This window comes from Cibotium barometz, chromosome 16 (genome assembly GCF_041138505.1).
Source record: "Cibotium barometz isolate CiBa-2024 chromosome 16, ASM4113850v1, whole genome shotgun sequence".
In the NCBI taxonomy this organism is placed as follows: Eukaryota; Viridiplantae; Streptophyta; class Polypodiopsida; order Cyatheales; family Cibotiaceae; genus Cibotium; species Cibotium barometz.
In genome coordinates this window covers 26,304,013-26,319,667 of record NC_141061.1, presented here as the reverse complement: position 1 = coordinate 26,319,667, position 15,655 = coordinate 26,304,013, and the positions used below count along the sequence as shown (strand labels likewise).

The following is a 15,655-nucleotide window of genomic DNA, read 5'->3' as shown; positions in this document are numbered from 1 at the left end:
ATGGTGGTTGTCAGCATTTGAGCTTCCATAGGAGACGAATGATACATTGCGATGGTACCTTACCCGAACAGGCATCCCAAACATCATATCATTGCAATCAAAAGGAGAGACTTTGCATGTGGAAGATGTAGGAACATTTATAGTTGAATGGCACATGGCAGGGGATTTAAAGACATTGAAGTGTATGTTAGGATGCAAGCTAGGAGCAAATACTTTTTTTCCATGTATTGCCCATTCAAAATCAGAGTATATTGAACGCAACAAAGCTTTAGGCAAGGTTGTAGCAGCCACACCAAGACAACCAAATCTCATGCAAAGGGCAAGAAAAATGTACAACCACCTTCAATGAGTACAACGTAAAACAAAGATCCAAAGAAACCTATGCAGTGGGTTAATGGCATTATGAGTTGTAATACCAATTGTCCACCTAATCGTGATCAAGAAGATATCTCATGGAGCCCTACATTAGAGATTCCACTTTCCCGTGTTCATATTTGCATGCTAGGTTACGCATAATGGACAAATTACTGAAGTTACATACATTAGGGAAAAACGGAGCTCATTTTGGGGCCCTGTAAGAAATTCACTATTTTTTGATTTATTTCTCTCCTAAAAGATCTCAAAAATAATAAAATATGGAAACGTGGCTCAGAACTGTCAGTAAGGACCACTGAACTGTCAGTTCAGAAAAGAATAAGATAATCTTTTGTCTAACTAACACGATTTTGCATTAAATATCTCCTTAATTTTTTTTGTTTCTCGAAGATTTTGCATCTCTTTTGACGACGTGTGCAGGCCTCTCATAAAGAATCCATCACTGAACTTAATGATTGTATGGATACCGCCACACTTCCACAATTCATGTTACAAAAAGACTATGAGATTGACAAGCCAACTTTGCAACCTTAGAAGCACAAAAATGGCCGATACTAGTTACAATCTCAGAAGAAGCGATTATATCATCTTCACATCGACTTAGAAGAACAATATGCTCCAGCACAAAAAAGACGAAAGGATACGGTGCTAAATTCTCAACAACGGGAAAATATGAGAAGAGAAGGGCTCCAACATATTGACTTATGGTGTGATGGAAGTATATATCCAAAATGTCTAGTACAAAACTCTACACCTCCATTTGTCAATCCAACCACACTATTGAGGTTTGCGAGCGATGGACAAAATGGACTTCTTGGTTATATTTCAGCACAGTCTGCATTTGCAGAAACATATAAAACAATGTACCTACAAGAAAAGGGAGCCAGGATTCAAGAGATAGCTATTCGTGCAAAATTGGAGCAACAGTTGCAGAATGAAATTGAGGAGCATTCAAAGAGTAAAAAAGAGTTAACAAGATCAAGAAGGAAGAGAACCATGCTTGGAGACAGACAACGAAGTAGGAAGATTAAAAACATTGCAAATTTGAAGGCTGGGACTGGTGGATGCAAGCGAAGAATTCAGGAAGCAAGGTTAGTTTGCAATTTTTTATTTTTTAAACTCAAAAATGCTCTCAAATGACTATATCTATTTTGTCCATTAATGCAAAACAGGATTGGAAGTGTTGAATAATATAGGCATATTGTGTTGTTACTATATTGTTACTATAGGAAATTATTGGAGCCTGCAAAAGAAAATATGGATCCCAACCTTCTTCCAATTAAACAAATGAAAGGATTGCTTTCTTGTGGTGTAGCAAAAGGTTTGATTGAAGAAAAAAAATATAAAACAATCAAACGCAATGTTGTAGAGGACTTTATATCCAATAATCAAGTTGATGTTACTACAATCCAAGAGGCTCTTGATGTTAGTGGAGTTAGCAGGAAGGGATATAGTTCGATTTTCCATGCGATATCCTCAACTTTGAGAGATCAAAGGATTAAACGAGTTTTACTGCCAAATCCAGCAACAGTGTGGAAGATAAGAGGTCATTTGAATGAAAGTATAGATGAGTTTATTGGACCATATATCCATATTGAAGAAATATTTCATGGGGCTAAAGGAACCACTGTGTATGACCCTTGGAACAATATATTTGTAGATCTACAACAACTTCAAAGAAGAATGGTCGAGTTTTATGGAATAACATTTGAAGAGTGCAAAGGCATTTTGAAATTTGTTATCAAACTGGATAAGTGTGAGGTTGTAAAGGAAAAGAAAATGGAAAGGATTACTATCACATTGATGAATGGAGCACTTGATACATCATTGAATGAAGCGAGTTTGAAGTATTTTAGTGTGCAGTCAGAGAAACACATATGGTGGTTGGGCTCATTCCAGGTATGATCATTTTTTATTTCGTACTTGATTTTAGTCAATGCTTTCAAATCTTTTATAGGAAGACTTTTGTTTTGTATAATCACAGGTAAAGACAGAAGACCATGAAACACTAGATTAGGTGTTTCACCACACGGAAATACCAAGAATAATTAAAAGACAAGTGCAAGGAGAGAATCTCCATGTTGCAGGAAAAGGTGATTTTCAAGTAGAGTGGCACATGGCGGGGGATCTTAAAACACTTAAGTGCATGTATAACGTTAGTAAAGGAGGTAACTCAAAGTCTCCTTGTCTTTACTGCAAAGAATCAGCGCAAGTAATGGATTCCAAATGGTGGAAGAGAGCACCTAATAGAGATAAAGTTGACCCTGACTTCAAGGCCATTCTTGACATTCCACTAAACACCATATTGGGGAATATGGGAATTTCCCACAAGTTTGGGACATGCGGTCAAAACTTTGGATTTTCCATAACTTGAACACCATTAAGCCAAAATGAGTGGTTTATGGCTCTTTAGATCCCATTTTTCAAAACTTTGGATTTTCCATAACTTGAACACCATTAAGCCAAAATGAGTGGTTTATGGCTCTTTAGATCCCATTTTTCAAGCGCTTTCCAATGATAGGTCACATGATAGGGCTTTGAGAAACTTACAAACATGTTATCCATGTCCCCCCTTTTTTAGTATTCAAAAATGGGAATTGGGAGATTCCCAAATTCTCTAATATGGTGTTACTATGTAATGTTCACATATGCACATTGCATGCTCTATGTCGAATTATTGAGAAATTGGTATTTTTGTATATTGGATTTGCTTGGAAACTCCGTCCCGAAAGAAATAGAAAGGATGCTCTTCATGCATTGGAAAAAGTGTTATCCGATATAGGTCTACATGGAGGTGATGTTCATATCACAAAGGATTTTAAAAAGTCTACCAATGGCAACAAGGAGGTACCAATCAAGCCCTCTATTGGTGGTGTTAAGGCAAGAAGATTCTTGTCTCGACCCAAACACAATAGTAAGCAAGTAAGGCAAGGTAGAACAGTTTCAAGGATTAGTTATGGATTGTGGAAGCAAGTCCATAATGCCGTGAAAGGTCATGAGGCAGATGGGGAAGCACGAAATGTGAAGGTAGAGGTGTGGAGGTCTCTTGATCAACTCTTCATGTTCTGTGACAATGTAACATGGACAAAGAGTGATTATAAGAACTTTGAAGAGGCAATAAAACATTTTGGGAAGTCAATGAAAGACGCATGGACAGCCTGCAATATAACTCACTACATGGTAAAGTGATGTCTTCTTCTTTTACTTAAGTGTGATCCTCTTTTCTTTTATAACTTACTATGCATTCTTATGTCTTTGTGAAAACAGCATATCATCTACAACCACCTTCCCTATTTTGTCAAAAAGTATGGATGCCCAGCAATTTGGTCTACCCAAGGCATGGAGAAGTCTCACTACATGGCACGTAATGCATTTTTCAGACACACACAACACTATGGAGGGAGTCAAAAGGCAAATAGTCTGAAGGAAGTCTTCCAATGGTTTTACCGAGGCATTCTACAAAGGCTGCATGCTAAAAGAAAAGTTGCTAGTTCCAAAGTCAAGCTTGCTTTTATTCTAGCCCAAAAGCAAAGACGAAGACAAACTTTGGACAATTCAATGGCAGTAGAGAGACATAGACAGTGGAGGGATTCGAAGATATTTAGAAACCATAAATGGACAAGTAAACATGAATAGCAGTTTGTAACTTATTGGTGTTATGTCCACATGTTTTCAAACTCAATCAATAGATTTTTATTCTGTGGAACAAGTGACTCTTGGTGTAATGCCTATATGTTTTGAGACTCCATCAAAAGTATTTCTTTTGTGAAACATGTGATCTATATTAACAAGCATCAATACATCCATATATTAACACACACAAAATTCAATCAATACTACTTAATTATGCTAGACATACTGTTGATCCTTACCAATAAAGTACTGAGTGTCAAACTTTTTTAGAAGCTTTTGAGTGTGGGAAGAGTACTGAAGTGTCGTACGGTGATGGGACAAATGCAAAAGGGTACTGATCGTCCGTACGGACAAGGAACTGATGAGGATCAAAGACTTTGTACAAATCAGTTCAACTTCAACATAATGTTTGTGCTATATTTGATGACTAAATCCTTTTACTCCCAAGGCTTGCGAGTCGGAACTCTCTTTTTGAACTTGATTGGACTCTTTTTCTTCCTTATTGGCTTGATGTTGACTTTCTGTTTATCAATGCTTGCCTCTGTTGCTTGTCTGAGAGGGGTATCCTTGTCTTCAGCTATCTCCACGTATTCTTCTTCTTGGATTGTGTGGCCTGATGCAATCATGGGTGGCTCTCGAAACCTTATGAGCTTGTGTTTTCCATAGCCCTCTAGACATTTGGGCTCCTTAATACCACATGCTAATGCATAAGAAGTGTAAGACAAAAAGTAAGAGGCCCTAGAGGCCTGCTTATTCACATAATCCCCAAATATATCTATGGCGGACAACCTCTCTATTAAAATGATCTTTTCCTTTTGCCATGGAAGATCATGTCCACCTAAAACCCTAGACAAACATTTAAAGAAGTAAACAATGGCTTCTCCATTGTTGCTCAACTGCCTATGGTAAATCAAGATCTTAGCACTGCCTAGATCATGAATATAATGAGCTAGGCTTGACATTTTGCCAAACCCAGCCGGCCTGCTTCCACTTGATCTCTGGAGGAATGTGTCATCCTCAATTTGTAGCTGCCATGTATCAAAAGATTGTAGTGAGACAATGATACATAACTACAAAACATTTAAACAAAAGATAAAGTATTTGATTTGAAGTAATAATATCATACCCTCTCATTTTCATCAGCAACAAGAAGTTCATCTTTCCAAAGATTTATTCCTCTCCCCTCCAGTCCAGCCTCTTCTTTAAGTTTTTCCTTATGAAGTGATGAGAGATTCATAGCTTCCTGGGTGAGCTGGAAGGCAGCTTCATTTGGCTCTTGGAAACTTTCAGCCTCTTTGAAACAAATAGTAAGGGCCTCTGCAGGATCAAAAGTTGTTTCCAAAGCTAGCAGTGAATGGTCATCCTCTATGCCAACCTCCTTGTCAAGCCTTGAAGCCTGGGCAATAAGGGAAATGGCATAGTCCTCCCTCAAATTGAACATACACTCTATATCATGGAGGAAAACATAATCTTTACCACCAATCAAGACACGTGGAAGCATGGGCACTGCATAGTTGCTGCTCTGAACATCAAAATCTTCAACTGGCTGTGCTGCCCTAAGAGTTTCAGTCCTCAGTTGAACAAGGTCAAGAGCAGCCACTTGCAGCCCCTCATCCTCGAGGTTGATATCTTCTTCCTGCTCTGCCATATCTGTTGCCATAGGAATATCCTCTTTTACCTCCGCTACAGATATATCTTCTTCTTCAGTCTCCTGCCCTTGCTCTTCTAGAGATTGCTGTTGAAAGACAATGTACATAAGGAATGCCATGTTTTCCTCAAGCACTCTACACTTTCTGGTGTGCAAGTTACAGCTGAATTTATATTCCTCAGGCGGCAGGCTGTCAAACCTTCTATTCACATGGTACCTCAGCTTGTCAATGGAGACAATATGATTTAAATGCACAAAAACCTTTTCACCTTCCACAATCCTTCCTGCCTATGTCAGTTGTTTGAAGGTATCCCAATGGTCTGAAAGGAAATCTCTGTGATGGTCCAAAAGAGAGCTCATAGTGAACTCCCTGTTGAAAATACTGTGGTATATGTGGAAGTTCCTCTGAGCCTTGCACTTGTGAAGAAAGTCAAATAGGAGCAAATCTGGAGATTTGTCCTCTTCTGGTTCCCTTTGTTTTGAAAGGGAAGACTCACCTTTCTGCTCTAGTCTCTTGCTTTTGCCTGAACCAAAATTTATATAACATGAATTCTATATGCTCACATATGCAATCAGATAATGTATAGGATATCACCAAACAACTCTCTTCATAAGCACACATGAATCACCTGGTGATTGCTGTGGTCTGAGTATAGCAGCAGAAAGGTCTAGCTTCCTCTTGAAAGGAGGGGCCTGAGGATCAACTGTTCCAAAGCAAAAACCTTTCTCATCATCAAGAAAGACATCCCCATGGACATAGAAAGCAAAACAATGAGGAAACAGTAAAAACCAAAAGGGACACAAGAATTTGCAACAAAACGCGATGCAGATCCATTTGAAAAATGTCAAGTGCTCTCCTCGCATTTTGTTGCAAATTCTAAATTTCTATTGACATCCATTTCCAATCAAATGCTAGGGATATCTCACAATGTTCAGGACAGTAAATGATACCAGGAGGAATTCCCCAGGGCAAAAGAGATTAAAAGAAGAAGGAAAAAATAAAAACTAAAACAAATATCAGAATTTGCAGGAAAACGCGATTTGGAGCATTTGGAAAATGTAAACCACTATAATCGCATTTTGTTGCAAAATTCTAAATCCTATTCATATAGATCTCTAATCAAATCCTAGGGTGATCTGCTAGATTTCTAGGCACTGAGATTCAAGAATTCTACAGATGGAAGAAATATATATCAGAAAACATTGGAAAGGGTATAGATCTCTGACCTTTCTTTTCCTCTTCCATACTGTTGGAGTAGCCCTGGAGATTCTCCTGCTCTCTTCCAAACCTGAGCTGTAGCACTGGTAACCTGGAGATCTGGTAATAGTAGTAGTCTTCAGACAGGTTGCAGAGTGGATGGAGTGTGTTGGGTAGAAAGTGATCAAAGTGGGAAAGAAAAGGATGATGGGAGGGTGCTGGCAGGGATGGAAGACGGGGAGGGAAAAGTGTTAATGGATCTAATTATGAAATCATGATTGGCACAATTTCCAAGGCAAAAAGCGACCCACAAATTTCAAATTCCAAAAGATTTGGTGGGACCCACACGTGTTAAAAAACGACTATATTTCACACGTGTGGTATTTAATAACTCCTTTATTTGTATTTTGTAATAATCTACTCTCCTAACTCAGTTCTCTTGCATCTCTACCTCCCTACTCTACAACATCAGCATCCAGACCAGCAGGCAGAGGTTCATACCCAGCACAGGATACTCATCATCAGCACAGCACACTTGCAGATAGCTTCCAGGTTAGTAAGAAAATCTTTTTCCTTTTCTTCTTGTTTAATAGTATATTAGGGTAAGGAACTGATTGATGTGATGTAGGTTACATATTATGATAAATATTATATGCATTTTTTAGATTTTCTCCACTGCATGTAGAAGCAGGAAGACTTTTTATTTGGGCCTGTTGAATGAGAGCTTGATCACTTCTTGATGTCCATAGGCTCAATTCATGTTGCACCAAGCTGCATACACACTGAAGTATGCTGTCTCTAGAATTTGCAGCAAAACGCGAGGAGAGGGCTTTAGAAATCTCAAACAGCCCAAATCGCATTTTGTTACAAATTTTAAAATGCTTCTTCATCCACCCATTTCATTGTGATTTTGTAACTTTCTAGGCTATTCAAGGCTGCATAGTTCTTGCATAAACTCAATACATATTGTTTATAGTTGAAAAGATAGAGAATTCATTGTAGGGATGCAATAGCATGTTGTTTCAACGCGATTATGAACTGTTAAAAATTTCAAATCATCATAATCGCATTTTGTTGCAAATTGTTCAATTTTGCTTTATCCAATTTGTCATCACCTTCTTTTATCATTCCATGTTCTCCATGTTTCTAATCTTTTTCTATTGCTTTGTATGGACCTTTTCAGAGTGATGGCAAGAACCAAGGCAACTGCAAGGAGGTCTGGCAAGGGGCCAGGGCTTGCAGCAGCAGCAGTTGGGGCTGATGTCAAGGAATCTAGTGTGCCTCCAAAAGGAAGAGTTGCACATGGCAGGAAGGGGAAGCCAATGAGCATGCTGCAGCAAAAGTCCAAGAGGTTAAAGCATTCTGCAGGTGTGCTAAAGGAGATCAGGAAACAGCAAAAAGCTATAGGCTTTGCAATCCCCAAGGCACCTTTTCAGAGGCTAGTGAGAGAAATTTGTGATAGCTGGCACCTTGGTTTCAGGTGGAACAGGACTGCCATTCTTTCCTTACAAGAAATGGCAGAGGATTACTTGGAGAAGTACTTTGAAGATGCAATGCTTGTAGAGCAGCCCATGCTCACAGGGTAACTCTGATGGCCAAGGACTTCAACACATTGTCCAGAGTGAGGTGGAGGTATGACAAGCTGGTCCATCCTGTGGAATGGCAGGACATTAAAATGAGAGACATATTATTAATTCCACCTACAAGGAAATTGAAGGCAGACAAGGTGAAGGTTGTTGAAGTGACCCACTCAGAGGGAAAGCTGCTTATGAGGAGTCACTGAAGCAGCAAATAGAAGAATCCAAATCTGCTATAGATGTGGAGACTGTACAGATGGAGCTACAGATACAAAGAAGGTTGCAGGAGCTGGGCCCTAACATAGTTGTCCATATTGAAGATGATTTTTCAGAGAATAATTTTGACTTGACAAAAACATGCTTGGCAGCATTGGCTCATAAGAATGAGTATTGCTCAGATACTATCATTCTTGCAATGCTCTAGTAAGTGTCTTTTATTTTACATTTGTTTGCAAAACAGTCCTTATTGTACCTCCTCCCTTATACCTTACCTTAATTATTGTTTTGTCCAATGTAGCATGATGAGAAGCTGGCTGAACCATGCTGTACAGCATACAGTTTATATTATTGATCCTGCAATTTCCTTCAAGTTAAGAGATCCAAAGGAAACTCCCATGGATATTTCCAATTGGTTCAGACACTGTGATTTTGATCATGTTGATATTTTGCTACTTCCATACCATAACAAGTATGTGTGTGGCTGCTTCTTTTGGGATTTTCCTTCAAGATTGAGTACTCTTGTAGCCTTTGATTTCTTAATGCTTTTTTCCTTATGCAATGACCACTGGAGCTTTGCTTCTATTGACATCCAGCAGAAGCAATGCTTTTTATTCAACTCTCTTAGAAACACACACAGAGAGGTTAAATTGTAAGTGGTTTGTGTGCTATTTTTAACTTTAAACTTCATTATTTGGATTTAATGCACACTAACTGAATTATATGTATTGCAGTTGTATTAGAAGACTTCTAGATGCATTGGATCAGTGTCCTCCTAATGTCAATCTTTTGGATTCAATAGAGCCAATAGATTTAGAGGTAGAAAGTTGTTCCTTCTACTGATGTCTATTTCATGCTATGCCTTTGAACTTATTGAATAATTTTATTTTGTTCAGACATTAACAGTTTCTAACATATCTTTCCAACTATCCAGACACCACAACAAGATGATTCAAGTAGCTGTGGTGGCTGGAGAGTGCTGATTAGTGCCAAATATATACTTTCAAGCTATTTTGAGATAGGACAGCTAGAGCTTGTAAGAAAAAATAATTTTCATTTAGCTTCAAAAAATTTGATATTGGTACAAAGTGTTCTAAATCATCATATCTCATTGCAGATGAGAGAAGATAGCTTCAACTCGAGCTATGTGTATAGTTTCAGAGCTGATACAATTTGGAAGTTTTTGAAGTATGCCTTCCCCAGACCTATTGTACCAGCTACTGTCGAGTTAGGTGAGAGCTCTAAAGTCCGAGAAGGTGTCATACACCTTGATGACACAGATGATGCAGATGTGGTGCCACAAGAACAAGGACCTAGTGCTGATGAGGAGAAGCCACAAGAACAAGGACCTGCTGGCTGCTGATATTATTGAAGAAATGATGGAGCAGCAGCAAACAGATGCTCCAGGGGCAATCGAGGAGACAATGGAGCAGCACCAAGAGACTGTACACGACAGGATGGAGCAACAGAAAGTAGATTCTCCAAATAAAGATGATACGGTGAGCTTGGACCATGTAGAGCAGCCTCTAGATCAGCCTATAGATAAATAGAAAATTGTTGTCAAGAATATGTTCTACATATGTAATTAAACACTTCTGTACAGAATTTTACATTTCTGAATATAATACCTTTGTTTATGGAGTCTGTGTTATCTCAATTTTCAAATTTTCAATGTCTACATTTTATTGATCTCTCTCTTCTTTTGAGCACCTGCAAAAAAGCAATATAAAACAATAGGGTAAAGTAAACTAATAGCAGTGCTTAATGAGACTAGGATAAGTCACATGGTATACCTTCTTATTGTTGTAGATAAATAAAAAGTCCTTTGAAATAGAACCTTCTGTCTCAAATAGAATGTCATTGCGCAATTGAGCTAGGGAGCAACATTGTCTTAATGTGATATTGACTAGCACATCACCATTCTCAACAACATCAATATCAAGAAGTTTATTTTCTGCACCAAAAGAATCTTCATCTTGATCCATTGGGACTAGTTTTGTACCTAGCATTCGACTGCGCTTATAATAAAAAGAAAAAATGAAATTTTATGATGCAACCATGTACTTCAGTTGCATAGAAGGTTGGACAACCTCACAAAACACTGAACTACATGTCTTCTTATCCCAACCTTTATCCAAAAATTGTGGCATGCATGCCAGACTTGTTGCTTTAACTGTGAACATTGTTTTTGAAACCTTCACTGGAAAGGTATTAAACAAGTCTACAAAAACTGTGAGAGGCATACATAAAGAAATTTTTATTATCCTTGTGGCAATATTGGGCCTCAGAGCTTTCTGTACTTCTTTGAAAAGCTTGGCTCTATATGCCTCTGTAACACTAAAATGTGGGAGAGGCCAATCCACTGAATTCCATGCTGGAAGGTCTTGTTTTCTTAACACACCATGTGTGTTTGCATTGTCCAGCAACAACTGATAAAAATGATCAGTAAAAAATATACCGGATTGAGCTAGCTCTGTTGCACATCGACCTTCGTATTGTTGTTCTCCTATCGATCCATGCAAAACATCTATAAATCCCAGAATACAATCGATGTTTTGCCATGTCTCATACGATGAAGGGTATAAATCTGAAATAAAATAACACAAGAATATCAATAAGCAAAGAAAGAAAGCTTTGTCTTAAAAATCCATGCACCTCATAAAGAACAAAACCACAATAGAAAAATATACAATTAGGCCTGTGTTGCGGAAGATCATTTGGATAGTCTCGCAAGACAAGTTCTTTATGCATGTACATGCTGAATCAAAACTTCTTTCACCGATATCTTTCCTCTGGTGATTTTAAAATCTCGTACTCTTCCCTTCCATGATGCCAAGAAAATATTTTTTGTCTGGGGTCTCTTTCTTTTACTAGGTTGCATGAGCACCCATGCTCCTTTCGAAACAGTAAACCTTTCCCAAGTTCCTTCCGTTTTGACTGTACTTGAATTCTCTACCGAAGAAATAGAAGAAGCAGGTCGACGGGGTAAGGATGTGTGGTATAATTCTGCCTTCATAGCATTATCATCCACAGAGCGTCTTCCACAAGAACGACCATAGTTTTTATTCACCATGGATATCTTGTGAATCTGTAACCACAGCAAAGTAATGTAAACAAGATAACAAAGTGAAGTTTCAAGAAAGAGAAAGTGGGCAAACAGATAGTTGACAAGAAACATCTTACTCTAAGCCAAACAGGATCAAGGGAGCAGTTTTGGAAAAGAAGAGGTTGCTGCACAATGAGGCAGTGGTGTAGAATGGTAGACCTTTCGAAGGAAAGGCAGCACAACAATTCAAAGTTCAAAGGGAGGTGGAAGCGGGAAGGCCCTTGTCAGAGAAAATGTCAGACTAGATTCTATCTTCATGTCCAAAGATCTTGTGAGAATAAAAAACCAATCTCCACATTAATGTAGCACGCTTGTACCTACATAAAGTATTATTTCTTTTATCTATTTTCTTTTATTTTTGTGAATTTCCAACGTTACGTTGGCCCTCTGTTCATTGGTTGAGAGCTTATTTTTCCAAACCGTAAAAGGCCCCAAAATGAGCTCCCTTTTTCCCTAATGTCAATTATGCATGGAATATGGAGCCTGAACGGATACTAAAAAGTCAGGACCGGGTCAGGATAATCCAAACAAAATATGCATGGGTGGGTCCAAAGCTAGACACCTTCTCTCAAATTACGAGGGGTACAATAGTCACACAAAATATGAGATATGGAAGGCCATTTGTGAATGCACCACTTATCGTGGGAATAATGCAGAGCTTGGTCTCAAGCGTGCAAGGCTGTGGGAGTCACTTGATAAAATGATTCAATTGCTAGAAAAGGCTCCACTTGTTGCTGAGGAGATTACAAACTTAAAGACTGGAATACATACATTTACTCATCAAATGGTTGATGCATGGGGAGAAACACATATCACCCACTATATGGTATTTACCTTTCTATCTATTTACTGATATTAATCGCCAAATAGTAAAATTCTGATATGATCTTTGTCGCAGCACATTATATTTGCCCACGCACAGTTTTTTCTCGACCAATATGGTCGAATGGCAATTTGGAGCACCCAAGGAATGGAGCGCTCTCATTATCAAGCTAAGGCAGCATACTTTAAGAACACGCGACATGGTGGAGGTGGTAAGGAAAAAAGCAATGCCTTGCATGAGATTTTTAATTGGTTTTATCGCAGTTTGGGAGGACAACGCCGATAGAAACCAAAAGGGCAGGTGTCATTACTATGAAAGGTTGTAAAAAATGTCAATCTGCAATGAGCAATTGCATGGCGAGCATCAAGTGCCATGCATGGGATGCGTGAGTGGTTCGGTGCGCTTAGGCGTATCGGTCGAAAATGGGTTCCATATTAAAAAATTGTAGCCTTTTTTAAGTTAAAGTTTTTTTTTTAATTTCTAGAGATATTTTTTTTTTCAATAAGTTTTTTCAAAAACTATATAAACCTGTTAAAGTCAGTTTTAAAAGTACATTTTCACATTCATTCACTCGTGTAAGTCAATGGATGGCTAGAACTAAGCACACTGCACGCAAGACTAAGAACCCAAACGTACCGTCTGGTGCACACAATTTGATACAAGCAGTCGCTGCGGCACAGGCATTTCAACAAGTGCAAAAATGCATCAAAAAGAAGCATACAAGCATGGACAGAGAGGTAGAGACTCAACAGGAAGGTGTACAACTTGATGTGTTTTCAGGACTGGACAATATTGAGGATGTCTCCAAGCAGCCTAGAGACACCGGCTCATTTAGAGCCACGCGTACACCATTCCCCCGACCTCTCTCAGAGGCTGAGAAACAGCATGTGCTAGAAAGCTACAACGCCAGATTGATGAGGAGGCGCATAGAAGAAGAGAGCAAGAGCAAGCCCTACTCCCTCAGCAGAAGCTAGAAGAGGAGCTAAGGGTCGCATTTGAGGAAGACCAGGAAGCACTTCTCTGTACTGAGCAAGAGCAATATCAACAGGCTGCTGACTTCTATGAAGCAGAGGAAATAAGCCGTCGTGAGGAGTAGGATAGGCTCACTAACACTACATGAGGAACTTGAGAGGCGTCAGCCCCAGCTCCACCTAAAAAACAAAGAATAAAGATTTGTGTCAAACAAGGAACGTGCAAACAGGCAGCCAGAGGTGGAGATGGAAGAGGAGGAACGACGACAAGAAGAGGAGCAAAGGGAGAGGGAAACACGGGAGAAGGAGGAGCAAAGGGAGAGGGAAAGACGAGTTTAGGAGAGGCAACAAAGAATTCAGAAAGAACGCAGATTAAAACAAGAACAAGAAAAGAAGAAGGCAGAAGCAAGTAAAAGAAGACAAACTTTAGATCCAGCCGAACAAGAAATGCGAAAAAAATTTAGATATGATAGACAACCATGGGAAGAGAGGTTGCATCCACCAACAGCCCCTGTAGCCAAAAAGAAGAGAATATGGAAATCGGGGACCGTGGCTCTGCGACGAGAAATCAGAAAGTACCAAAAGAGCACAGACCCCATCATGGCGAAGGCCCCTTTTGCAAGAGTTGTGAAAGAAGTCATCTCGACAAGTACAGTGACAGGGTCACTCGGGTCCAAAGTACAGCACTTGAGGCCCTCCAAGAGGCATCAGAAACAATTTTGGTCTCTCTATTTCAAGATTCGGTGTTGTGCCATGCTCATGCCAAAAGAGTGACCCTAAAGCCTGTTGACATGGCACTTGCACTACGTCTACGTTAAAGTGCTCCATAGGGAAGGCTTTATTGGATAGGATTAAGCTTTTATGCAGCCTTTGTGCCTTTTGTAATCTCCAACATTGTAATACATTTTTTTAAATCTATAAGATATTGTAAATGACTCGTTAACCAACGTTTATATTTGTTTCAACTGTGTTGTTAAAGCGGACATTTCATTTCATGTACTGTGGTTTGAATGGGTAAAAATATTGATCATGTATTAAGAGCTTTAGTCAAACAGGAACAAAATTTGTATTATTGATAAGGTTATTGTGAAAATAAATATGAAATTTGATTATTATCTTATTAATATGTGGTGTTATTGTTGGCATTGAATAAAGGATCCTTACATAGTGGAGAAACAAAATTAAACTGAATTTATTTTAGGACCAAAAAAAAAAAGAAAAGCTCAATAAGGCCCTAATCAAGCCTCAAAAAAGCTCAGGGACAAAAAAAAGTCATTTGGGGCTCAAAATAACCTGGTGAAGTCTGGCAGTAGATAGAAAAATTTTTAAAAAATCAAAATTTTTTCTTTTTTTTAATATTTGCAGGTAGATTAATCATCAAAAAAGTGTACACAATGCATGAATGAGTAAAACAATGAAAAACAAAGGCATGTGCGCTACGGCGCGAATTTAAGCCTTTCTTCATCTTTGAACAGCTTAAATTTGCGCCGTAGTGCACATGCCTTTTTTTCATTTTTTTACTCATTCATGCATTGTGTACACTTTCTTGATGATTAAACATCAAAAAAAATAAAAAATTTTGGATTTTTTAAAAATTGTTCTATGTATTGCCAGATTTCAGCTGGATGTTATTTGACAATATTTGAACAAATATTTGATCATTATCAATGAAATTTTCTACACATTCACATGGCTGCCAATAGTTTATAGGGCACACTGCTGACTCAACAAATAAACAAGCGAAATGCTTGAGAATTCTTAAAAACATTACAATTAAAAAAGTATACATTTTGTATTGAATTCGTAGAAAGAAAATTACAAGTTCCCGAGAAGATTTCTTAGAGCTTCTTTATCTTGGTCACTCTGCGTGGCTTTCTCACCTAGGCTATTAGCTATAATACTAAGATTGGTTACACCCTTGGAGATTGATGTAGCACAATGGCTTAGCACATGGCCGGTGTAGTTGCCCGCCCGCAAATGTATACATAGCTGTCTCCCTGCTAATAAGTATACATTTGTTTGCACTATTTGCTAGCCCATCTTCAGTGAGAACCCCACTTAGAGCTTTACACTTGATGAGCTCTGCTTGTGCCTCCTCAGAGTACTCT

The 15,655-nt window shown here is 38.6% G+C and overlaps 1 long non-coding RNA gene across 1 annotated transcript; it reads left to right on the top strand.

Moving 5' to 3' along the window:
* Positions 1 to 9,206: 9,206 nt before the first annotated feature.
* LOC147630500 (uncharacterized) lies at positions 9,207 to 9,672 on the top strand. The gene is made up of 3 exons (XR_015267612.1): positions 9,207 to 9,299; positions 9,382 to 9,466; positions 9,582 to 9,672. It is a non-coding gene; the product is annotated as an uncharacterized LOC147630500 (long non-coding RNA).
* The last annotated feature ends 5,983 nt before the right edge of the window (positions 9,673 to 15,655 follow it).